At 48.3% G+C, this 26,108-nt stretch overlaps 4 non-coding genes across 4 annotated transcripts; all 4 read right to left on the bottom strand.

The window, feature by feature from the left end:
• Positions 1-224: 224 nt before the first annotated feature.
• TRNAP-UGG (transfer RNA proline (anticodon UGG)) lies at positions 225-296 on the bottom strand. Its single transcript has one exon. It is a non-coding gene; the product is annotated as a tRNA-Pro (tRNA).
• A 4,582-nt stretch (positions 297-4,878) lies between these two features.
• Positions 4,879-4,950, bottom strand: TRNAP-UGG (transfer RNA proline (anticodon UGG)). Its single transcript has one exon. It is a non-coding gene; the product is annotated as a tRNA-Pro (tRNA).
• A 4,583-nt stretch (positions 4,951-9,533) lies between these two features.
• TRNAP-UGG (transfer RNA proline (anticodon UGG)) lies at positions 9,534-9,605 on the bottom strand. The gene has a single exon. It is a non-coding gene; the product is annotated as a tRNA-Pro (tRNA).
• Positions 9,606-22,982: 13,377 nt separating this feature from the next.
• On the bottom strand, positions 22,983-23,054 carry TRNAP-UGG (transfer RNA proline (anticodon UGG)). Its single transcript has one exon. It is a non-coding gene; the product is annotated as a tRNA-Pro (tRNA).
• Between the last annotated feature and the right edge of the window lie 3,054 nt (positions 23,055-26,108).

Below are 26,108 nucleotides of genomic sequence, written 5' to 3'. Positions count from 1 at the left end.
TCTTCTTCTTGTTTTTGATATGACGCCTTTTCAGTGTATCTTTCTCGCGTGTGTTTTTTACTGCCCTTCCTCTATTGATGTGAAAAAAATATGAGCGCTTTTCAGTCGATCCTTCCTGCAGTTGGGTGATAGTTTGCCACTGCTCATAGATGGCTTCTTGGTCTTGGGTTGTGATTGTTGCTCAGGGTGCGAAAGGAGCGTTTAAATGTATCCAAAACAAAACGGGGCTCGTCCGGGATTTGAACCCGGGACCTCTCGCACCCAAAGCGAGAATCATACCCCTAGACCAACGAGCCAGCTGTGAGCAGAGCCATGAGCGAGCAGTCAGCCTTGTGGCGTGCCACATCAGCACTGCTTCCTATTTTACTGTTCATTTATGCATGATATTAAATGGGAGTTTTGTGTTGCAATCACAACTGATCGTTAATATCAGTTCACCCTCCTATTAAATTTAGAGGTGGAAAGACATTGCCCGTTTTGTTAATTTATGTACACAGTTTGGAAAAAAAGAGGTGTCATTTTGCTGAAAGCAACTCTGACTCTGTACGATGCCCCTCCCTGCCTGATCCTCTCCATGATCTCTAGCATCTTGCACTGCGCGATTGAAACATGAATAAGAGGATACTGCTCCAGTCTGTGGAAAAGTGGATCTGAGAGTCTTATGAAATTATGCACAGCAGCTGTGCAGTGGCTCGTTGGTCTAGGGGTATGATTCTCGCTTAGGGTGCGAGAGGTCCCTGGTTCAAATCCCGGACGAGCCCTCACTTCTTTTTTGACTCTTTCCAATTACGAAATAAACACAAGATTTAAATCTTCTATCACAATAAAACAACAGCAGTTTAGGATTTGAAGCCGCAACCCTATCGCACCCAAAGCAACAATCATACCAATTGACCAAGAAGCAGACCCACATAGAGCAAGGTGCTGAGATGGGAGTGGAATCTTTCACAGCTCCAAGTCCATTGAGTGCAGCATAAGGGACTTGGGCTGCTCAGAGCATGTACACATCGCAATCCTAATGTGGTGAGCTCAATGGAATAAGGGCAGCGAGCCGGTCCTTGGAGATAGAGCTCTGATTACACATTTCTTTACATGGGCTCTTGGGTGCCAACTATTGATTTTCGCAACGGGGTCCAAAACGAAATTTTTATTTTCGCTATGACGGCACAAACTCCATCTCCAGGGCCAAAGCACACATTTTACAGCACATGTAGCAGCAGTAAATGGAAGAAAGCCATAGCATTACAGGCATGGCATGTCTAAATATAACCCCTCAGCAACAGTCGCCTAACCTGCTGAGGTGTGTCTGCAGCATTCTGCTTTAGTATTCCCTACCTCTCCCATGCCCGCAAACCGCTTAAGCCGGTCCCCCGCTCACACACCTCCCCAATCAAGGCTAAGGGGACAATGATGCAGCCTTCCCTCTTTGAAATGAGCAACACTTGCTAATTTTGCAAGCTGTGTACTAAGCTTTATTAAGTCCGAGCCCAGCACGGGAGGAGCCAGAAGCCCTGCTTCGCCCAGTGATATCGAAGAGCATGTCACTGAATATTTTATATTTCATGGTTTGTGGTTGTAGAAACTCCACGGGGCAACATAATACTCCTGCCCCCCCATTGTTTGAGGAGAACAGGGGCAAGTGTGCCCTCTATCCCCATGTACTCATTGCCTATACCTGAAGCGCCCTTAATGGTTGCCTGGTCCGTGCAAAGCAGCGTAAGCGGCAGGGGGGAATAGGTACACGGTACAAATGCCCCAGAACTTCATGCATTCTGCCTTGCCCTCCTCCCTCCTCTACCTTCGTTGAGAGTTTTCCCATTTTTAGAATACACTTTTCTTTTGCTGTCAAACGTTTTGCTAGGAATTGTCCCCAGTGTTTAGCGGCTGAACGTTGACCTCACTATATCTCCTCATTGGATAATCCTTCATTACCTCAACGGCCTTCTTCTTCGGCCTAGTACTTAAGAGGTATCAATCCGCATGACAGGGACCCTTTCCTTTTTTTTTTGTTGTTGCAGATTCCACGCTTTTCCACCAAGAGCCCAATACCCACAGATGAAGGTTTTCTAGTGTGGGAATCCCCCAGATTTCCCATCTACAGGTTCATCCCCCCCTGCAGAGCCGTATAGGAATCGCATATTTAGGAATGCACAGGTTCATCCCTTGCGCAGGGCCCAATAGAAATCCCAAGGATCTCCAGTGTACAGGTTCAACATTCCCAGCTAAGCCATCTAGAAATCCCTCATATCTCGCATGTATCGTTTCCTCCCTTCTTGCAAATCTAGTATGGAAATCCCCCAAATCTCCCAATTACAGGTTCATCCCTTCCGGCAAAGCTTCATATGCATCATCCAATATATCTCACAGGAGCCGATTCACCCCTCCCCGTGGAGCCCAATAGGAATCTTGCATATAGGAATGCCCAGGTTCATCCCGTCCGTCGTGCTCAATAGGAATGCCAAGGATCTTCAGTTTAAAGGCTCACCATTCCCCTCAGAGCCCTAGAGGAATCCCCTATATCTCCTGTGTTTCGTTTCCTCCATCCCTGCAAAGGTAGCAAAGGGACCTCAGATATCTGTCATTTATCGGCTCATCTCTCCACACAGAACTGTATAGGAATCCCATTGATCACCATGTGCAGGGTTATCCCTCCCTGCGAAGCCATATAGGCCTCATCCCATATATCTCCCAGGAACAGGTTAATCCCTTCCCGATGAGCCAATATACAAACCCCATAAATCTTCCCTGTGCAGGTTCATCCCTCTCCGCAGAGCCCTTTAAGAATCCCCCACATCTACTATATATCATTTCCCCCCACCCCCATGAGAATCCCACAGATCTCCCATGTATATGTTCATTCTTCTAGAGATCTCCCGTTTATAAGTTCATCCCTCAATTTAGAGCTGAATGGAATTTGCACACATTAGCATGTACATCCCTCCCCGTGCATCCCTACAGAAATCCCTCACATCTATGTGTCTGCTCATCCCTCCGAGCACAGCCGTATAGGAATAGCACACATAGGATTGAACATATTCCTCACTTCCCACTGAGCCCTACATGGATCTCACAGATCCCCAATGTTCATCCTTCCCAGCAGAGACCTTTAGGAATATAACAGATCCCCCATGTACAGGTTCACCCCTCCCCGCTCAGCTGCATAGGAATCCCTTGGGTCTCCCATTTTCAGGCTTCCCTGAAGAGCCCTATAGGAATATGCCAGATCTCCCATGTAAAGGTCCAGCCCTCCCCACCCAGCTGTGAAGGGATCCCTTGGATCTCCCATATTCATCCTTCCCTGAAGAGCCCTATAGGAATATACCAGATCTCCCCTGTAAAGGTCCATCCCTCCCCACCCAGCTGTGAAGGGATCCCTTGGATCTCCCATATTCATCCTTCCCTGAAGAGGAATATACAGATCTCTCATGTGCATGTCCATCCCTCCCCGCCCACCTGCATAGGAATCCCTTGGATCGCCCATATTCATCCTTCCCTGAAGAGCCCTATAGGAATATATAGATCTCCCATGTACAGGCCCACCCCTCCCCACCCAGCTGCTTAGGAATCCCTTTGATCTCCCATATTCATCCTTCCCTGAAGAGCCCTATAGGAATATACCAGATCTCCCATGTACAGGTTCATCCCTCCATGCCCAGCTGTATCGGAATCCCACGGATCACCCACGTCCATCCTTCCCTGCAGAATAGGAATATAACACATCTCCCATGTACAGGTCCATCCCTCCCTGCCCACCCGTGTAGGAATCCCTTGGCGCTCCCATATTCATCCTTCCCTGAAGAATCCCATAGGAATATTTCACATCTCCCATGTACAGGTCCATCCCTCCCTGCCCACCCGTATATGAATCCCACGGATCACCCATGTCCATCCTTCCCTGCAGACCCCTATATGAATATACCAGATCTCTCATGTACAGGTCCAACTCTCCCTGCCAAGTGGATAGGAATACCTTGGATCTCCCATGTTCATCCCTCCCTGCAGAGCCCTTTAGGAATATAAGATCTCCAATGTACAGGTTCGTCCCTCCCTTCCCAGCTGTATCGGAATCCCACGGATCACCCATGTCCATCCTTCCCTGCAGAGCCCAATAGGAAAATAGCAGATCTCCCATGTACAGGTACATCCCAGCCCACCGAGCTGTATAGGAAACCCACAGATCTCCCATGTTCATCCTTCTCCACTGAGCACTATATGAACATAAGATCTCTTATCCCTGCCCGCCCAGCTGTATAAGAATCCCTTGTCTCTCCCATATTCATCCTTCCCTGAAGAATCCCATAGGACTATACCAGATCTCCAATGTACAGGTCCACCCCTCCCCGCCCAGCTGTATAGGAATCCCTTGGATCTCTCGTGTAGTGGTTCATCCCTCCGCACTGAGCTATATAGGAATCCCTTGGAGCAGGTTTATCCCTCCTCCCGTTCTTGGATCCGTATTTTTTCACCTGCACACAATGGGTCAGAATCACACACAGGTGAATTCCTCCCCTCCCAAATGAGGCACTCACAGACCTCGAGGGCTTGGAACAACTATTACATAATTTGTTTGCATGCCCCTGTCCAACCAAGACTGCGTGTGATCTTTGGAGTGGCTTAATCCTGCAAGCCCCACGTCTTTAGACCACTCACACGCTCTTCTTCTTGTTTTTGATATGACGCCTTTTCAGTGTATCTTTCTCGCGTGTGTTTTTTACTGCCCTTCCTCTATTGATGTGAAAAAAATATGAGCGCTTTTCAGTCGATCCTTCCTGCAGTTGGGTGATAGTTTGCCACTGCTCATAGATGGCTTCTTGGTCTTGGGTTGTGATTGTTGCTCAGGGTGCGAAAGGAGCGTTTAAATGTATCCAAAACAAAACGGGGCTCGTCCGGGATTTGAACCCGTGACCTCTCGCACCCAAAGCGAGAATCATACCCCTAGACCAACGAGCCAGCTGTGAGCAGAGCCATGAGCAAGCAGTCAGCCTTGTGGCGTGCAACATCAGCACTGCTTCCTATTTTACTGTTCATTTATGCATGATATTAAATGGGAGTTTTGTGTTGCAATCACAACTGATCGTTAATATCAGTTCACCCTCCTATTAAATTTAGAGGTGGAAAGACATTGCCCGTTTTGTTAATTTATGTACACAGTTTTGAAAAAAAGAGGTGTCATTTTGCTGAAAGCAACTCTGACTCTGTACGATGCCCCTCCCTGCCTGATCCTCTCCATGATCTCTAGCATCTTGCACTGCGCGATTGAAACATGAATAAGAGGATACTGCTCCAGTCTGTGGAAAAGTGGATCTGAGAGTCTTATGAAATTATGCACAGCAGCTGTGCAGTGGCTCGTTGGTCTAGGGGTATGATTCTCGCTTAGGGTGCGAGAGGTCCCGGGTTCAAATCCCGGACGAGCCCTCACTTCTTTTTTGACTCTTTCCAAATACGAAATAAACACAAGATTTAAATCTTCTATCACAATAAAACAACAGCAGTTTAGGATTTGAAGCCGCAACCCTATCGCACCCAAAGCAACAATCATACCAATTGACCAAGAAGCAGACCCACATAGAGCAAGGTGCTGAGATGGGAGTGGAATCTTTCACAGATCCAAGTCCATTGAGTGCAGCATAAGGGACTGGGGCTGCTCAGAGCATGTACACATCGCAATCCTAATGTGGTGAGCTCAATGGAATAAGGGCAGCGAGCCGGTCCTTGGAGATAGAGCTCTGATTACACATTTCTTTACATGGGCTCTTGGGTGCCAACTATTGATTTTCGCAACGGGGTCCAAAACGAAATTTTTATTTTCGCTATGACGGCACAAATTCCATCTCCAGGGCCAAAGCACACATTTTACAGCACATGTAGCAGCAGTAAATGGAAGAAAGCCATAGAATTACAGGCATGGCATGTCTAAATATAACCCCTCAGCAACAGTCGCCTAACCTGCTGAGGTGTGTCTGCAGCATTCTGCTTTAGTATTCCCTACCTCTCCCATGCCCGCAAACCGCTTAAGCCGGTCCCCCACTCACACACCTCCCCAATCAAGGCTAAGGGGACAATGATGCAGCCTTCCCCCTTTGAAATGAGCAACACTTGCTAATTTTGCAAGCTGTGTACTAAGCTTTATTAAGTCCGAGCCCCGCACGGGAGGAGCCAGAAGCCCTGCTTCGCCCAGTGATATCGAAGAGCATGTCACTGAATCTTTTATATTTCATGGTTTGTGGTTGTAGAAACTCCACGGGGCAACATAATACTCCTGCCCCCCCATTGTTTGAGGAGAACAGGGGCAAGTGTGCCCTCTATCCCCATGTACTCGTTGCCTATACCTGAAGCGCCCTTAATGGTTGCCTGGTCCGTGCAAAGCAGCGTAAGCGGCAGGGGGGAATAGGTACACGGTACAAATGCCCCAGAACTTCATGCACTCTGCCTTGCCCTCCTCCCTCCTCTACCTTCGTTGAGAGTTTTCCCATTTTTAGAATACACTTTTCTTTTGCTGGCAAACGTTTTGCTAGGAATTGTCCCCAGTGTTTAGCGGCTGAACGTTGACCTCACTATATCTCCTCATTGGATAATCCTTCATTACCTCAACGGCCTTCTTCTTCGGCCTAGTACTTAAGAGGTATCAATCCGCATGACAGGGACCCTTTCCTTTTTTTTTTTGTTGTTGCAGATTCCACGCTTTTCCACCAAGAGCCCAATACCCACAGATGAAGGTTTTCTAGTGTGGGAATCCCCCAGATTTCCCATCTACAGGTTCATCCCCCCCTGCAGAGCCGTATAGGAATCGCATATTTAGGAATGCACAGGTTCATCCCTTGCGCAGGGCCCTATAGAAATCCCAAGGATCTCCAGTGTACAGGTTCAACATTCCCAGCTAAGCCATCTAGAAATCCCTCATATCTCGCATGTATCGTTTCCTCCCTTCTTGCAAATCTAGTATGGAAATCCCCCAAATCTCCCAATTACAGGTTCATCCCTTCCGGCAAAGCTGCATATGCATCATCCAATATATCTCACAGGAGCCGATTCACCCCTCCCCGTGGAGCCCAATAGGAATCTTGCATATAGGAATGCCCAGGTTCATCCCGTCCGTCGTGCTCAATAGGAATGCCAAGGATCTTCAGTTTAAAGGCTCACCATTCCCCTCAGAGCCCTAGAGGAATCCCCCATATCTCCTGTGTTTCGTTTCCTCCATCCCTGCAAAGGTAGCAAAGGGACCTCAGATATCTGTCATTTCTCGGCTCATCTCTCCACACAGAACTGTATAGGAATCCCATTGATCACCATGTGCAGGGTTATCCCTCCCTGCGAAGCCATATAGGCCTCATCCCATATATCTCCCAGGAACAGGTTAATCCCTTCCCGATGAGCCAATATACAAACCCCATAAATCTTCCCTGTGCAGGTTCATCCCTCTCCGCAGAGCCCTTTAAGAATCCCCCACATCTACTATATATCATTTCCCCCCACCCCCATGAGAATCCCACAGATCTCCCATGTATATGTTCATTCTTCTAGAGATCTCCCGTTTATAAGTTCATCCCTCAATTTAGAGCTGAATGGAATTTGCACACATTAGCATGTACATCCCTCCCCGTGCATCCCTACAGAAATCCCTCACATCTATGTGTCTGCTCATCCCTCCGAGCACAGCCGTATAGGAATAGCACACATAGGATTGAACATATTCCACACTTCCCACTGAGCCCTACATGGATCTCACAGATCCCCAATGTTCATCCTTCCCAGCAGAGACCTTTAGGAATATAACAGATCCCCCATGTACAGGTTCACCCCTCCCCGCTCAGCTGCATAGGAATCCCTTGGGTCTCCCATTTTCAGGCTTCCCTGAAGAGCCCTATAGGAATATGCCAGATCTCCCATGTAAAGGTCCATCCCTCCCCACCCAGCTGTGAAGGGATCCCTTGGATCTCCCATATTCATCCTTCCCTGAAGAGCCCTATAGGAATATACCAGATCTCCCCTGTAAAGGTCCATCCCTCCCCACCCAGCTGTGAAGGGATCCCTTGGATCTCCCATATTCATCCTTCCCTGAAGAGGAATATACAGATCTCTCATGTGCATGTCCATCCCTCCCCGCCCACCCGCATAGGAATCCCTTGGATCGCCCATATTCATCCTTCCCTGAAGAGCCCTATAGGAATATATAGATCTCCCATGTACAGGCCCACCCCTCCCCACCCAGCTGCTTAGGAATCCCTTTGATCTCCCATATTCATCCTTCCCTGAAGAGCCCTATAGGAATATACCAGATCTCCCATGTACAGGTTCATCCCACCATGCCCAGCTGTATCGGAATCCCACGGATCACCCACGTCCATCCTTCCCTGCAGAATAGGAATATAACACATCTCCCATGTACAGGTCCATCCCTCCCTGCCCACCCGTGTAGGAATCCCTTGGCGCTCCCATATTCATCCTTCCCTGAAGAATCCCATAGGAATATTTCAGATCTCCCATGTACAGGTCCATCCCTCCCTGCCCACCCGTATATGAATCCCACGGATAACCCATGTCCATCCTTCCCTGCAGACCCCTATATGAATATAACAGATCTCTCATGTACAGGTCCAACTCTCCCTGCCAAGTGGATAGGAATCCCTTGGATCTCCCATGTTCATCCCTCCCTGCAGAGCCCTATAGGAATATAACATCTCCAATGTACTGGTTCGTCCCTCCCTTCCCAGCTGTATCGGAATCCCACGGATCACCCATGTCCATCCTTCCCTGCAGAGCCCAATAGGAAAATAGCAGATCTCCCATGTACAGGTACATCCCAGCCCACCGAGCTGTATAGGAAACCCACAGATCTCCCATGTTCATCCTTCTCCACTGAGCACTATATGAACATAAGATCTCTTATCCCTGCCCGCCCAGCTGTATAAGAATCCCTTGTATCTCCCATATTCATCCTTCCCTGAAGAATCCCATAGGACTATACCAGATCTCCAATGTACAGGTCCACCCCTCCCCGCCCAGCTGTATAGGAATCCCTTGGATCTCTCATGTAGTGGTTCATCCCTCCGCACTGAGCTATATAGGAATCCCTTGGAGCAGGTTTATCCCTCCTCCCGTTCTTGGATCCGTATTTTTTCACCTGCACACAATGGGTCAGAATCACACACAGGTGAATTCCTCCCCTCCCAAATGAGGCACTCACAGACCTCGAGGGCTTGGACCAACTATTACATAATTTGTTTGCATGCCCCTGTCCAACCAAGACTGCGTGTGATCTTTGGAGTGGCTTAATCCTGCAAGCCCCACGTCTTTAGACCACTCACACGCTCTTCTTCTTGTTTTTGATATGACGCCTTTTCAGTGTATCTTTCTCGCGTGTGTTTTTTACTGCCCTTCCTCTATTGATGTGAAAAAAATATGAGCGCTTTTCAGTCGATCCTTCCTGCAGTTGGGTGATAGTTTGCCACTGCTCATAGATGGCTTCTTGGTCTTGGGTTGTGATTGTTGCTCAGGGTGCGAAAGGAGCGTTTAAATGTATCCAAAACAAAACGGGGCTCGTCCGGGATTTGAACCCGGGACCTCTCGCACCCAAAGCGAGAATCATACCCCTAGACCAACGAGCCAGCTGTGAGCAGAGCCATGAGCGAGCAGTCAGCCTTGTGGCGTGCCACATCAGCACTGCTTCCTATTTTACTGTTCATTTATGCATGATATTAAATGGGAGTTTTGTGTTGCAATCACAACTGATCGTTAATATCAGTTCACCCTCCTATTAAATTTAGAGGTGGAAAGACATTGCCCGTTTTGTTAATTTATGTACACAGTTTTGAAAAAAAGAGGTGTCATTTTGCTGAAAGCAACTCTGACTCTGTACGATGCCCCTCCCTGCCTGATCCTCTCCATGATCTCTAGCATCTTGCACTGCGCGATTGAAACATGAATAAGAGGATACTGCTCCAGTCTGTGGAAAAGTGGATCTGAGAGTCTTATGAAATTATGCACAGCAGCTGTGCAGTGGCTCGTTGGTCTAGGGGTATGATTCTCGCTTAGGGTGCAACAGGTCCCTGGTTCAAATCCCGGACGAGCCCTCACTTCTTTTTTGACTCTTTCCAATTACGAAATAAACACAAGATTTAAATCTTCTATCACAATAAAACAACAGCAGTTTAGGATTTGAAGCCGCAACCCTATCGCACCCAAAGCAACAATCATACCAATTGACCAAGAAGCAGACCCACATAGAGCAAGGTGCTGAGATGGGAGTGGAATCTTTCACAGCTCCAAGTCCATTGAGTGCAGCATAAGGGACTTGGGCTGCTCAGAGCATGTACACATCGCAATCCTAATGTGGTGAGCTCAATGGAATAAGGGCAGCGAGCCGGTCCTTGGAGATAGAGCTCTGATTACACATTTCTTTACATGGGCTCTTGGGTGCCAACTATTGATTTTCGCAACGGGGTCCAAAACGAAATTTTTATTTTCGCTATGACGGCACAAACTCCATCTCCAGGGCCAAAGCACACATTTTACAGCACATGTAGCAGCAGTAAATGGAAGAAAGCCATAGCATTACAGGCATGGCATGTCTAAATATAACCCCTCAGCAACAGTCGCCTAACCTGCTGAGGTGTGTCTGCAGCATTCTGCTTTAGTATTCCCTACCTCTCCCATGCCCGCAAACCGCTTAAGCCGGTCCCCCGCTCACACACCTCCCCAATCAAGGCTAAGGGGACAATGATGCAGCCTTCCCTCTTTGAAATGAGCAACACTTGCTAATTTTGCAAGCTGTGTACTAAGCTTTATTAAGTCCGAGCCCAGCACGGGAGGAGCCAGAAGCCCTGCTTCGCCCAGTGATATCGAAGAGCATGTCACTGAATATTTTATATTTCATGGTTTGTGGTTGTAGAAACTCCACGGGGCAACATAATACTCCTGCCCCCCCATTGTTTGAGGAGAACAGGGGCAAGTGTGCCCTCTATCCCCATGTACTCATTGCCTATACCTGAAGCGCCCTTAATGGTTGCCTGGTCCGTGCAAAGCAGCGTAAGCGGCAGGGGGGAATAGGTACACGGTACAAATGCCCCAGAACTTCATGCATTCTGCCTTGCCCTCCTCCCTCCTCTACCTTCGTTGAGAGTTTTCCCATTTTTAGAATACACTTTTCTTTTGCTGTCAAACGTTTTGCTAGGAATTGTCCCCAGTGTTTAGCGGCTGAACGTTGACCTCACTATATCTCCTCATTGGATAATCCTTCATTACCTCAACGGCCTTCTTCTTCGGCCTAGTACTTAAGAGGTATCAATCCGCATGACAGGGACCCTTTCCTTTTTTTTTTGTTGTTGCAGATTCCACGCTTTTCCACCAAGAGCCCAATACCCACAGATGAAGGTTTTCTAGTGTGGGAATCCCCCAGATTTCCCATCTACAGGTTCATCCCCCCCTGCAGAGCCGTATAGGAATCGCATATTTAGGAATGCACAGGTTCATCCCTTGCGCAGGGCCCAATAGAAATCCCAAGGATCTCCAGTGTACAGGTTCAACATTCCCAGCTAAGCCATCTAGAAATCCCTCATATCTCGCATGTATCGTTTCCTCCCTTCTTGCAAATCTAGTATGGAAATCCCCCAAATCTCCCAATTACAGGTTCATCCCTTCCGGCAAAGCTTCATATGCATCATCCAATATATCTCACAGGAGCCGATTCACCCCTCCCCGTGGAGCCCAATAGGAATCTTGCATATAGGAATGCCCAGGTTCATCCCGTCCGTCGTGCTCAATAGGAATGCCAAGGATCTTCAGTTTAAAGGCTCACCATTCCCCTCAGAGCCCTAGAGGAATCCCCCATATCTCCTGTGTTTCGTTTCCTCCATCCCTGCAAAGGTAGCAAAGGGACCTCAGATATCTGTCATTTATCGGCTCATCTCTCCACACAGAACTGTATAGGAATCCCATTGATCACCATGTGCAGGGTTATCCCTCCCTGCGAAGCCATATAGGCCTCATCCCATATATCTCCCAGGAACAGGTTAATCCCTTCCCGATGAGCCAATATACAAACCCCATAAATCTTCCCTGTGCAGGTTCATCCCTCTCCGCAGAGCCCTTTAAGAATCCCCCACATCTACTATATATCATTTCCCCCCACCCCCATGAGAATCCCACAGATCTCCCATGTATATGTTCATTCTTCTAGAGATCTCCCGTTTATAAGTTCATCCCTCAATTTAGAGCTGAATGGAATTTGCACACATTAGCATGTACATCCCTCCCCGTGCATCCCTACAGAAATCCCTCACATCTATGTGTCTGCTCATCCCTCCGAGCACAGCCGTATAGGAATAGCACACATAGGATTGAACATATTCCTCACTTCCCACTGAGCCCTACATGGATCTCACAGATCCCCAATGTTCATCCTTCCCAGCAGAGACCTTTAGGAATATAACAGATCCCCCATGTACAGGTTCACCCCTCCCCGCTCAGCTGCATAGGAATCCCTTGGGTCTCCCATTTTCAGGCTTCCCTGAAGAGCCCTATAGGAATATGCCAGATCTCCCATGTAAAGGTCCAGCCCTCCCCACCCAGCTGTGAAGGGATCCCTTGGATCTCCCATATTCATCCTTCCCTGAAGAGCCCTATAGGAATATACCAGATCTCCCCTGTAAAGGTCCATCCCTCCCCACCCAGCTGTGAAGGGATCCCTTGGATCTCCCATATTCATCCTTCCCTGAAGAGGAATATACAGATCTCTCATGTGCATGTCCATCCCTCCCCGCCCACCTGCATAGGAATCCCTTGGATCGCCCATATTCATCCTTCCCTGAAGAGCCCTATAGGAATATATAGATCTCCCATGTACAGGCCCACCCCTCCCCACCCAGCTGCTTAGGAATCCCTTTGATCTTCCATATTCATCCTTCCCTGAAGAGCCCTATAGGAATATACCAGATCTCCCATGTACAGGTTCATCCCTCCATGCCCAGCTGTATCGGAATCCCACGGATCACCCACGTCCATCCTTCCCTGCAGAATAGGAATATAACACATCTCCCATGTACAGGTCCATCCCTCCCTGCCCACCCGTGTAGGAATCCCTTGGCGCTCCCATATTCATCCTTCCCTGAAGAATCCCATAGGAATATTTCACATCTCCCATGTACAGGTCCATCCCTCCCTGCCCACCCGTATATGAATCCCACGGATCACCCATGTCCATCCTTCCCTGCAGACCCCTATATGAATATACCAGATCTCTCATGTACAGGTCCAACTCTCCCTGCCAAGTGGATAGGAATACCTTGGATCTCCCATGTTCATCCCTCCCTGCAGAGCCCTTTAGGAATATAAGATCTCCAATGTACAGGTTCGTCCCTCCCTTCCCAGCTGTATCGGAATCCCACGGATCACCCATGTCCATCCTTCCCTGCAGAGCCCAATAGGAAAATAGCAGATCTCCCATGTACAGGTACATCCCAGCCCACCGAGCTGTATAGGAAACCCACAGATCTCCCATGTTCATCCTTCTCCACTGAGCACTATATGAACATAAGATCTCTTATCCCTGCCCGCCCAGCTGTATAAGAATCCCTTGTCTCTCCCATATTCATCCTTCCCTGAAGAATCCCATAGGACTATACCAGATCTCCAATGTACAGGTCCACCCCTCCCCGCCCAGCTGTATAGGAATCCCTTGGATCTCTCGTGTAGTGGTTCATCCCTCCGCACTGAGCTATATAGGAATCCCTTGGAGCAGGTTTATCCCTCCTCCCGTTCTTGGATCCGTATTTTTTCACCTGCACACAATGGGTCAGAATCACACACAGGTGAATTCCTCCCCTCCCAAATGAGGCACTCACAGACCTCGAGGGCTTGGAACAACTATTACATAATTTGTTTGCATGCCCCTGTCCAACCAAGACTGCGTGTGATCTTTGGAGTGGCTTAATCCTGCAAGCCCCACGTCTTTAGACCACTCACACGCTCTTCTTCTTGTTTTTGATATGACGCCTTTTCAGTGTATTCAGTGTGAGCAGAGCCATGAGCGAGCAGTCAGCCTTGTGGCGTGCCACATCAGCACTGCTTCCTATTTTACTGTTCATTTATGCATGATATTAAATGGGAGTTTTGTGTTGCAATCACAACTGATCGTTAATATCAGTTCACCCTCCTATTAAATTTAGAGGTGGAAAGACATTGCCCGTTTTGTTAATTTATGTACACAGTTTGGAAAAAAAGAGGTGTCATTTTGCTGAAAGCAACTCTGACTCTGTACGATGCCCCTCCCTGCCTGATCCTCTCCATGATCTCTAGCATCTTGCACTGCGCGATTGAAACATGAATAAGAGGATACTGCTCCAGTCTGTGGAAAAGTGGATCTGAGAGTCTTATGAAATTATGCACAGCAGCTGTGCAGTGGCTCGTTGGTCTAGGGGTATGATTCTCGCTTAGGGTGCGAGAGGTCCCTGGTTCAAATCCCGGACGAGCCCTCACTTCTTTTTTGACTCTTTCCAATTACGAAATAAACACAAGATTTAAATCTTCTATCACAATAAAACAACAGCAGTTTAGGATTTGAAGCCGCAACCCTATCGCACCCAAAGCAACAATCATACCAATTGACCAAGAAGCAGACCCACATAGAGCAAGGTGCTGAGATGGGAGTGGAATCTTTCACAGCTCCAAGTCCATTGAGTGCAGCATAAGGGACTTGGGCTGCTCAGAGCATGTACACATCGCAATCCTAATGTGGTGAGCTCAATGGAATAAGGGCAGCGAGCCGGTCCTTGGAGATAGAGCTCTGATTACACATTTCTTTACATGGGCTCTTGGGTGCCAACTATTGATTTTCGCAACGGGGTCCAAAACGAAATTTTTATTTTCGCTATGACGGCACAAACTCCATCTCCAGGGCCAAAGCACACATTTTACAGCACATGTAGCAGCAGTAAATGGAAGAAAGCCATAGCATTACAGGCATGGCATGTCTAAATATAACCCCTCAGCAACAGTCGCCTAACCTGCTGAGGTGTGTCTGCAGCATTCTGCTTTAGTATTCCCTACCTCTCCCATGCCCGCAAACCGCTTAAGCCGGTCCCCGCTCACACACCTCCCCAATCAAGGCTAAGGGGACAATGATGCAGCCTTCCCTCTTTGAAATGAGCAACACTTGCTAATTTTGCAAGCTGTGTACTAAGCTTTATTAAGTCCGAGCCCAGCACGGGAGGAGCCAGAAGCCCTGCTTCGCCCAGTGATATCGAAGAGCATGTCACTGAATCTTTTATATTTCATGGTTTGTGGTTGTAGAAACTCCACGGGGCAACATAATACTCCTGCCCCCCCATTGTTTGAGGAGAACAGGGGCAAGTGTGCCCTCTATCCCCATGTACTCGTTGCCTATACCTGAAGCGCCCTTAATGGTTGCCTGGTCCGTGCAAAGCAGCGTAAGCGGCAGGGGGGAATAGGTACACGGTACAAATGCCCCAGAACTTCATGCATTCTGCCTTGCCCTCCTCCCTCCTCTACCTTCGTTGAGAGTTTTCCCATTTTTAGAATACACTTTTCTTTTGCTGTCAAACGTTTTGCTAGGAATTGTCCCCAGTGTTTAGCGGCTGAACGTTGACCTCACTATATCTCCTCATTGGATAATCCTTCATTACCTCAACGGCCTTCTTCTTCGGCCTAGTACTTAAGAGGTATCAATCCGCATGACAGGGACCCTTTCCTTTTTTTTTTGTTGTTGCAGATTCCACGCTTTTCCACCAAGAGCCCAATACCCACAGATGAAGGTTTTCTAGTGTGGGAATCCCCCAGATTTCCCATCTACAGGTTCATCCCCCCCTGCAGAGCCGTATAGGAATCGCATATTTAGGAATGCACAGGTTCATCCCTTGCGCAGGGCCCAATAGAAATCCCAAGGATCTCCAGTGTACAGGTTCAACATTCCCAGCTAAGCCATCTAGAAATCCCTCATATCTCGCATGTATCGTTTCCTCCCTTCTTGCAAATCTAGTATGGAAATCCCCCAAATCTCCCAATTACAGGTTCATCCCTTCCGGCAAAGCTTCATATGCATCATCCAATATATCTCACAGGAGCCGATTCACCCCTCCCCGTGGAGCCCAATAGGAATCTTGCATATAGGAATGCCCAGGTTCATCCCGTCCGTCGTGCTCAATAGGAATGCCAAGGATCTTCAGTTTAAAGGCTCACCATTCCCCTCAGAGCCCTAGAGGAATCCCCCATATCTCCTGTGTTTCGTTTCCTCCATCCCTGCAAAGGTAGCAAAGGGACCTCAGATATCTGTCATTTATCGGCTCATCTCTCCACACAGAACTGTATAGGAATCCCATTGATCACCATGTGCAGGGTTATCCCTCCCTGCGAAGCCATATAGGCCTCATCCCATATATCTCCCAGGAACAGGTTAATCCCTTCCCGATGAGCCAATATACAAACCCCATAAATCTTCCCTGTGCAGGTTCATCCCTCTCCGCAGAGCCCTTTAAGAATCCCCCACATCTACTATATATCATTTCCCCCCACCCCCATGAGAATCCCACAGATCTCCCATGTATATGTTCATTCTTCTAGAGATCTCCCGTTTATAAGTTCATCCCTCAATTTAGAGCTGAATGGAATTTGCACACATTAGCATGTACATCCCTCCCCGTGCATCCCTACAGAAATCCCTCACATCTATGTGTCTGCTCATCCCTCCGAGCACAGCCGTATAGGAATAGCACACATAGGATTGAACATATTCCTCACTTCCCACTGAGCCCTACATGGATCTCACAGATCCCCAATGTTCATCCTTCCCAGCAGAGACCTTTAGGAATATAACAGATCCCCCATGTACAGGTTCACCCCTCCCCGCTCAGCTGCATAGGAATCCCTTGGGTCTCCCATTTTCAGGCTTCCCTGAAGAGCCCTATAGGAATATGCCAGATCTCCCATGTAAAGGTCCAGCCCTCCCCACCCAGCTGTGAAGGGATCCCTTGGATCTCCCATATTCATCCTTCCCTGAAGAGCCCTATAGGAATATACCAGATCTCCCCTGTAAAGGTCCATCCCTCCCCACCCAGCTGTGAAGGGATCCCTTGGATCTCCCATATTCATCCTTCCCTGAAGAGGAATATACAGATCTCTCATGTGCATGTCCATCCCTCCCCGCCCACCTGCATAGGAATCCCTTGGATCGCCCATATTCATCCTTCCCTGAAGAGCCCTATAGGAATATATAGATCTCCCATGTACAGGCCCACCCCTCCCCACCCAGCTGCTTAGGAATCCCTTTGATCTCCCATATTCATCCTTCCCTGAAGAGCCCTATAGGAATATACCAGATCTCCCATGTACAGGTTCATCCCTCCATGCCCAGCTGTATCGGAATCCCACGGATCACCCACGTCCATCCTTCCCTGCAGAATAGGAATATAACACATCTCCCATGTACAGGTCCATCCCTCCCTGCCCACCCGTGTAGGAATCCCTTGGCGCTCCCATATTCATCCTTCCCTGAAGAATCCCATAGGAATATTTCACATCTCCCATGTACAGGTCCATCCCTCCCTGCCCACCCGTATATGAATCCCACGGATCACCCATGTCCATCCTTCCCTGCAGACCCCTATATGAATATACCAGATCTCTCATGTACAGGTCCAACTCTCCCTGCCAAGTGGATAGGAATACCTTGGATCTCCCATGTTCATCCCTCCCTGCAGAGCCCTTTAGGAATATAAGATCTCCAATGTACAGGTTCGTCCCTCCCTTCCCAGCTGTATCGGAATCCCACGGATCACCCATGTCCATCCTTCCCTGCAGAGCCCAATAGGAAAATAGCAGATCTCCCATGTACAGGTACATCCCAGCCCACCGAGCTGTATAGGAAACCCACAGATCTCCCATGTTCATCCTTCTCCACTGAGCACTATATGAACATAAGATCTCTTATCCCTGCCCGCCCAGCTGTATAAGAATCCCTTGTCTCTCCCATATTCATCCTTCCCTGAAGAATCCCATAGGACTATACCAGATCTCCAATGTACAGGTCCACCCCTCCCCGCCCAGCTGTATAGGAATCCCTTGGATCTCTCGTGTAGTGGTTCATCCCTCCGCACTGAGCTATATAGGAATCCCTTGGAGCAGGTTTATCCCTCCTCCCGTTCTTGGATCCGTATTTTTTCACCTGCACACAATGGGTCAGAATCACACACAGGTGAATTCCTCCCCTCCCAAATGAGGCACTCACAGACCTCGAGGGCTTGGAACAACTATTACATAATTTGTTTGCATGCCCCTGTCCAACCAAGACTGCGTGTGATCTTTGGAGTGGCTTAATCCTGCAAGCCCCACGTCTTTAGACCACTCACACGCTCTTCTTCTTGTTTTTGATATGACGCCTTTTCAGTGTATTCAGTGTGAGCAGAGCCATGAGCGAGCAGTCAGCCTTGTGGCGTGCCACATCAGCACTGCTTCCTATTTTACTGTTCATTTATGCATGATATTAAATGGGAGTTTTGTGTTGCAATCACAACTGATCGTTAATATCAGTTCACCCTCCTATTAAATTTAGAGGTGGAAAGACATTGCCCGTTTTGTTAATTTATGTACACAGTTTGGAAAAAAAGAGGTGTCATTTTGCTGAAAGCAACTCTGACTCTGTACGATGCCCCTCCCTGCCTGATCCTCTCCATGATCTCTAGCATCTTGCACTGCGCGATTGAAACATGAATAAGAGGATACTGCTCCAGTCTGTGGAAAAGTGGATCTGAGAGTCTTATGAAATTATGCACAGCAGCTGTGCAGTGGCTCGTTGGTCTAGGGGTATGATTCTCGCTTAGGGTGCGAGAGGTCCCTGGTTCAAATCCCGGACGAGCCCTCACTTCTTTTTTGACTCTTTCCAATTACGAAATAAACACAAGATTTAAATCTTCTATCACAATAAAAAAACAGCAGTTTAGGATTTGAAGCCGCAACCCTATCGCACCCAAAGCAACAATCATACCAATTGACCAAGAAGCAGACCCACATAGAGCAAGGTGCTGAGATGGGAGTGGAATCTTTCACAGCTCCAAGTCCATTGAGTGCAGCATAAGGGACTTGGGCTGCTCAGAGCATGTACACATCGCAATCCTAATGTGGTGAGCTCAATGGAATAAGGGCAGCGAGCCGGTCCTTGGAGATAGAGCTCTGATTACACATTTCTTTACATGGGCTCTTGGGTGCCAACTATTGATTTTCGCAACGGGGTCCAAAACGAAATTTTTATTTTCGCTATGACGGCACAAACTCCATCTCCAGGGCCAAAGCACACATTTTACAGCACATGTAGCAGCAGTAAATGGAAGAAAGCCATAGCATTACAGGCATGGCATGTCTAAATATAACCCCTCAGCAACAGTCGCCTAACCTGCTGAGGTGTGTCTGCAGCATTCTGCTTTAGTATTCCCTACCTCTCCCATGCCCGCAAACCGCTTAAGCCGGTCCCCCGCTCACACACCTCCCCAATCAAGGCTAAGGGGACAATGATGCAGCCTTCCCTCTTTGAAATGAGCAACACTTGCTAATTTTGCAAGCTGTGTACTAAGCTTTATTAAGTCCGAGCCCAGCACGGGAGGAGCCAGAAGCCCTGCTTCGCCCAGTGATATCGAAGAGCATGTCACTGAATATTTTATATTTCATGGTTTGTGGTTGTAGAAACTCCACGGGGCAACATAATACTCCTGCCCCCCCATTGTTTGAGGAGAACAGGGGCAAGTGTGCCCTCTATCCCCATGTACTCGTTGCCTATACCTGAAGCGCCCTTAATGGTTGCCTGGTCCGTGCAAAGCAGCGTAAGCGGCAGGGGGGAATAGGTACACGGTACAAATGCCCCAGAACTTCATGCATTCTGCCTTGCCCTCCTCCCTCCTCTACCTTCGTTGAGAGTTTTCCCATTTTTAGAATACACTTTTCTTTTGCTGTCAAACGTTTTGCTAGGAATTGTCCCCAGTGTTTAGCGGCTGAACGTTGACCTCACTATATCTCCTCATTGGATAATCCTTCATTACCTCAACGGCCTTCTTCTTCGGCCTAGTACTTAAGAGGTATCAATCCGCATGACAGGGACCCTTTCCTTTTTTTTTTGTTGTTGCAGATTCCACGCTTTTCCACCAAGAGCCCAATACCCACAGATGAAGGTTTTCTAGTGTGGGAATCCCCCAGATTTCCCATCTACAGGTTCATCCCCCCCTGCAGAGCCGTATAGGAATCGCATATTTAGGAATGCACAGGTTCATCCCTTGCGCAGGGCCCAATAGAAATCCCAAGGATCTCCAGTGTACAGGTTCAACATTCCCAGCTAAGCCATCTAGAAATCCCTCATATCTCGCATGTATCGTTTCCTCCCTTCTTGCAAATCTAGTATGGAAATCCCCCAAATCTCCCAATTACAGGTTCATCCCTTCCGGCAAAGCTTCATATGCATCATCCAATATATCTCACAGGAGCCGATTCACCCCTCCCCGTGGAGCCCAATAGGAATCTTGCATATAGGAATGCCCAGGTTCATCCCGTCCGTCGTGCTCAATAGGAATGCCAAGGATCTTCAGTTTAAAGGCTCACCATTCCCCTCAGAGCCCTAGAGGAATCCCCCATATCTCCTGTGTTTCGTTTCCTCCATCCCTGCAAAGGTAGCAAAGGGACCTCAGATATCTGTCATTTATCGGCTCATCTCTCCACACAGAACTGTATAGGAATCCCATTGATCACCATGTGCAGGGTTATCCCTCCCTGCGAAGCCATATAGGCCTCATCCCATATATCTCCCAGGAACAGGTTAATCCCTTCCCGATGAGCCAATATACAAACCCCATAAATCTTCCCTGTGCAGGTTCATCCCTCTCCGCAGAGCCCTTTAAGAATCCCCCACATCTACTATATATCATTTCCCCCCACCCCCATGAGAATCCCACAGATCTCCCATGTATATGTTCATTCTTCTAGAGATCTCCCGTTTATAAGTTCATCCCTCAATTTAGAGCTGAATGGAATTTGCACACATTAGCATGTACATCCCTCCCCGTGCATCCCTACAGAAATCCCTCACATCTATGTGTCTGCTCATCCCTCCGAGCACAGCCGTATAGGAATAGCACACATAGGATTGAACATATTCCTCACTTCCCACTGAGCCCTACATGGATCTCACAGATCCCCAATGTTCATCCTTCCCAGCAGAGACCTTTAGGAATATAACAGATCCCCCATGTACAGGTTCACCCCTCCCCGCTCAGCTGCATAGGAATCCCTTGGGTCTCCCATTTTCAGGCTTCCCTGAAGAGCCCTATAGGAATATGCCAGATCTCCCATGTAAAGGTCCAGCCCTCCCCACCCAGCTGTGAAGGGATCCCTTGGATCTCCCATATTCATCCTTCCCTGAAGAGCCCTATAGGAATATACCAGATCTCCCCTGTAAAGGTCCATCCCTCCCCACCCAGCTGTGAAGGGATCCCTTGGATCTCCCATATTCATCCTTCCCTGAAGAGGAATATACAGATCTCTCATGTGCATGTCCATCCCTCCCCGCCCACCTGCATAGGAATCCCTTGGATCGCCCATATTCATCCTTCCCTGAAGAGCCCTATAGGAATATATAGATCTCCCATGTACAGGCCCACCCCTCCCCACCCAGCTGCTTAGGAATCCCTTTGATCTCCCATATTCATCCTTCCCTGAAGAGCCCTATAGGAATATACCAGATCTCCCATGTACAGGTTCATCCCTCCATGCCCAGCTGTATCGGAATCCCACGGATCACCCACGTCCATCCTTCCCTGCAGAATAGGAATATAACACATCTCCCATGTACAGGTCCATCCCTCCCTGCCCACCCGTGTAGGAATCCCTTGGCGCTCCCATATTCATCCTTCCCTGAAGAATCCCATAGGAATATTTCACATCTCCCATGTACAGGTCCATCCCTCCCTGCCCACCCGTATATGAATCCCACGGATCACCCATGTCCATCCTTCCCTGCAGACCCCTATATGAATATACCAGATCTCTCATGTACAGGTCCAACTCTCCCTGCCAAGTGGATAGGAATACCTTGGATCTCCCATGTTCATCCCTCCCTGCAGAGCCCTTTAGGAATATAAGATCTCCAATGTACAGGTTCGTCCCTCCCTTCCCAGCTGTATCGGAATCCCACGGATCACCCATGTCCATCCTTCCCTGCAGAGCCCAATAGGAAAATAGCAGATCTCCCATGTACAGGTACATCCCAGCCCACCGAGCTGTATAGGAAACCCACAGATCTCCCATGTTCATCCTTCTCCACTGAGCACTATATGAACATAAGATCTCTTATCCCTGCCCGCCCAGCTGTATAAGAATCCCTTGTCTCTCCCATATTCATCCTTCCCTGAAGAATCCCATAGGACTATACCAGATCTCCAATGTACAGGTCCACCCCTCCCCGCCCAGCTGTATAGGAATCCCTTGGATCTCTCGTGTAGTGGTTCATCCCTCCGCACTGAGCTATATAGGAATCCCTTGGAGCAGGTTTATCCCTCCTCCCGTTCTTGGATCCGTATTTTTTCACCTGCACACAATGGGTCAGAATCACACACAGGTGAATTCCTCCCCTCCCAAATGAGGCACTCACAGACCTCGAGGGCTTGGAACAACTATTACATAATTTGTTTGCATGCCCCTGTCCAACCAAGACTGCGTGTGATCTTTGGAGTGGCTTAATCCTGCAAGCCCCACGTCTTTAGACCACTCACACGCTCTTCTTCTTGTTTTTGATATGACGCCTTTTCAGTGTATCTTTCTCGCGTGTGTTTTTTACTGCCCTTCCTCTATTGATGTGAAAAAAATATGAGCGCTTTTCAGTCGATCCTTCCTGCAGTTGGGTGATAGTTTGCCACTGCTCATAGATGGCTTCTTGGTCTTGGGTTGTGATTGTTGCTCAGGGTGCGAAAGGAGCGTTTAAATGTATCCAAAACAAAACGGGGCTCGTCCGGGATTTGAACCCGGGACCTCTCGCACCCAAAGCGAGAATCATACCCCTAGACCAACGAGCCAGCTGTGAGCAGAGCCATGAGCGAGCAGTCAGCCTTGTGGCGTGCCACATCAGCACTGCTTCCTATTTTACTGTTCATTTATGCATGATATTAAATGGGAGTTTTGTGTTGCAATCACAACTGATCGTTAATATCAGTTCACCCTCCTATTAAATTTAGAGGTGGAAAGACATTGCCCGTTTTGTTAATTTATGTACACAGTTTGGAAAAAAAGAGGTGTCATTTTGCTGAAAGCAACTCTGACTCTGTACGATGCCCCTCCCTGCCTGATCCTCTCCATGATCTCTAGCATCTTGCACTGCGCGATTGAAACATGAATAAGAGGATACTGCTCCAGTCTGTGGAAAAGTGGATCTGAGAGTCTTATGAAATTATGCACAGCAGCTGTGCAGTGGCTCGTTGGTCTAGGGGTATGATTCTCGCTTAGGGTGCGAGAGGTCCCGAGCCCTCACTTCTTTTTTGACTCTTTCCAAATACGAAATAAACACAAGATTTAAATCTTCTATCACAATAAAACAACAGCAGTTTAGGATTTGAAGCCGCAACCCTATCGCACCCAAAGCAACAATCATACCAATTGACCAAGAAGCAGACCCACATAGAGCAAGGTGCTGAGATGGGAGTGGAATCTTTCACAGCTCCAAGTCCATTGAGTGCAGCATAAGGGACTGGGTCTGCTCAGAGCATTTACACATCGCAATCCTAATGTGGTGAGCTCAATGGAATAAGGGCAGCGAGCCGGTCCTTGGAGATAGAGCTCTGATTACACATTTCTTTACATGGGCTCTTGGGTGCCAACTATTGATTTTCGCAACGGGGTCCAAAACGAAATTTTTATTTTCGCTATGACGGCACAAATTCCATCTCCAGGGCCAAAGCACACATTTTACAGCACATGTAGCAGCAGTAAATGGAAGAAAGCCATAGCATTACAGGCATGGCATGTCTAAATATAACCCCTCAGCAACAGTCGCCTAACCTGCTGAGGTGTGTCTGCAGCATTCTGCTTTAGTATTCCCTACCTCTCCCATGCCCGCAAACCGCTTAAGCCGGTCCCCCACTCACACACCTCCCCAATCAAGGCTAAGGGGACAATGATGCAGCCTTCCCCCTTTGAAATGAGCAACACTTGCTAATTTTGCAAGCTGTGTACTAAGCTTTATTAGGTCCGAGCCCAGCACGGGAGGAGCCAGAAGCCCTGCTTCGCCCAGTGATATCGAAGAGCATGTCACTGAATCTTTTATATTTCATGGTTTGTGGTTGTAGAAACTCCACGGGGCAACATAATACTCCTGCCCCCCCATTGTTTGAGGAGAACAGGGGCAAGTGTGCCCTCTATCCCCATGTACTCGTTGCCTATACCTGAAGCGCCCTTAATGGTTGCCTGGTCCGTGCAAAGCAGCGTAAGCGGCAGGGGGGAATAGGTACACGGTACAAATGCCCCAGAACTTCATGCACTCTGCCTTGCCCTCCACCCTCCTCTACCTTCGTTGAGAGTTTTCCCATTTTTAGAATACACTTTTCTTTTGCTGTCAAACGTTTTGCTAGGAATTGTCCCCAGTGTTTAGCGGCTGAACGTTGACCTCACTATATCTCCTCATTGGATAATCCTTCATTACCTCAACGGCCTTCTTCTTCGGCCTAGTACTTAAGAGGTATCAATCCGCATGACAGGGACCCTTTCCTTTTTTTTTTTTGTTGTTGCAGATTCCACGCTTTTCCACCAAGAGCCCAATACCCACACATGAAGGTTTTCTAGTGTGGGAATCCCCCAGATTTCCCATCTACAGGTTCATCCCCCCCTGCAGAGCCGTATAGGAATCGCATATTTAGGAATGCACAGGTTCATCCCTTGCGCAGGGCCCTATAGAAATCCCAAGGATCTCCAGTGTACAGGTTCAACATTCCCAGCTAAGCCATCTAGAAATCCCTCATATCTCGCATGTATCGTTTCCTCCCTTCTTGCAAATCTAGTATGGAAATCCCCCAAATCTCCCAATTACAGGTTCATCCCTTCCGGCAAAGCTGCATATGCATCATCCAATATATCTCACAGGAGCCGATTCACCCCTCCCCGTGGAGCCCAATAGGAATCTTGCATATAGGAATGCCCAGGTTCATCCCGTCCGTCGTGCTCAATAGGAATGCCAAGGATCTTCAGTTTAAAGGCTCACCATTCCCCTCAGAGCCCTAGAGGAATCCCCCATATCTCCTGTGTTTCGTTTCCTCCATCCCTGCAAAGGTAGCAAAGGGACCTCAGATATCTGTCATTTATCGGCTCATCTCTCCACACAGAACTGTATAGGAATCCCATTGATCACCATGTGCAGGGTTATCCCTCCCTGCGAAGCCATATAGGCCTCATCCCATATATCTCCCAGGAACAGGTTAATCCCTTCCCGATGAGCCAATATACAAACCCCATAAATCTTCCCTGTGCAGGTTCATCCCTCTCCGCAGAGCCCTTTAAGAATCCCCCACATCTACTATATATCATTTCCCCCCACCCCCATGAGAATCCCACAGATCTCCCATGTATATGTTCATTCTTCTAGAGATCTCCCGTTTATAAGTTCATCCCTCAATTTAGAGCTGAATGGAATTTGCACACATTAGCATGTACATCCCTCCCCGTGCATCCCTACAGAAATCCCTCACATCTATGTGTCTGCTCATCCCTCCGAGCACAGCCGTATAGGAATAGCACACATAGGATTGAACATATTCCTCACTTCCCACTGAGCCCTACATGGATCTCACAGATCCCCAATGTTCATCCTTCCCAGCAGAGACCTTTAGGAATATAACAGATCCCCCATGTACAGGTTCACCCCTCCCCGCTCAGCTGCATAGGAATCCCTTGGGTCTCCCATTTTCAGGCTTCCCTGAAGAGCCCTAAAGGAATATGCCAGATCTCCCATGTAAAGGTCCATCCCTCCCCACCCAGCTGTGAAGGGATCCCTTGGATCTCCCATATTCATCCTTCCCTGAAGAGCCCTATAGGAATATACCAGATCTCCCCTGTAAAGGTCCATCCCTCCCCACCCAGCTGTG

Source organism: Ambystoma mexicanum, chromosome 12, assembly GCF_040938575.1.
Source record: "Ambystoma mexicanum isolate Mex_15411 chromosome 12, UKY_AmexF1_1, whole genome shotgun sequence".
Taxonomy (NCBI): domain Eukaryota; kingdom Metazoa; phylum Chordata; class Amphibia; order Caudata; family Ambystomatidae; genus Ambystoma; species Ambystoma mexicanum.
The sequence above is the reverse complement of the archived record's forward strand: the minus strand, read 5'-3'. Positions and strand labels throughout refer to the sequence as shown.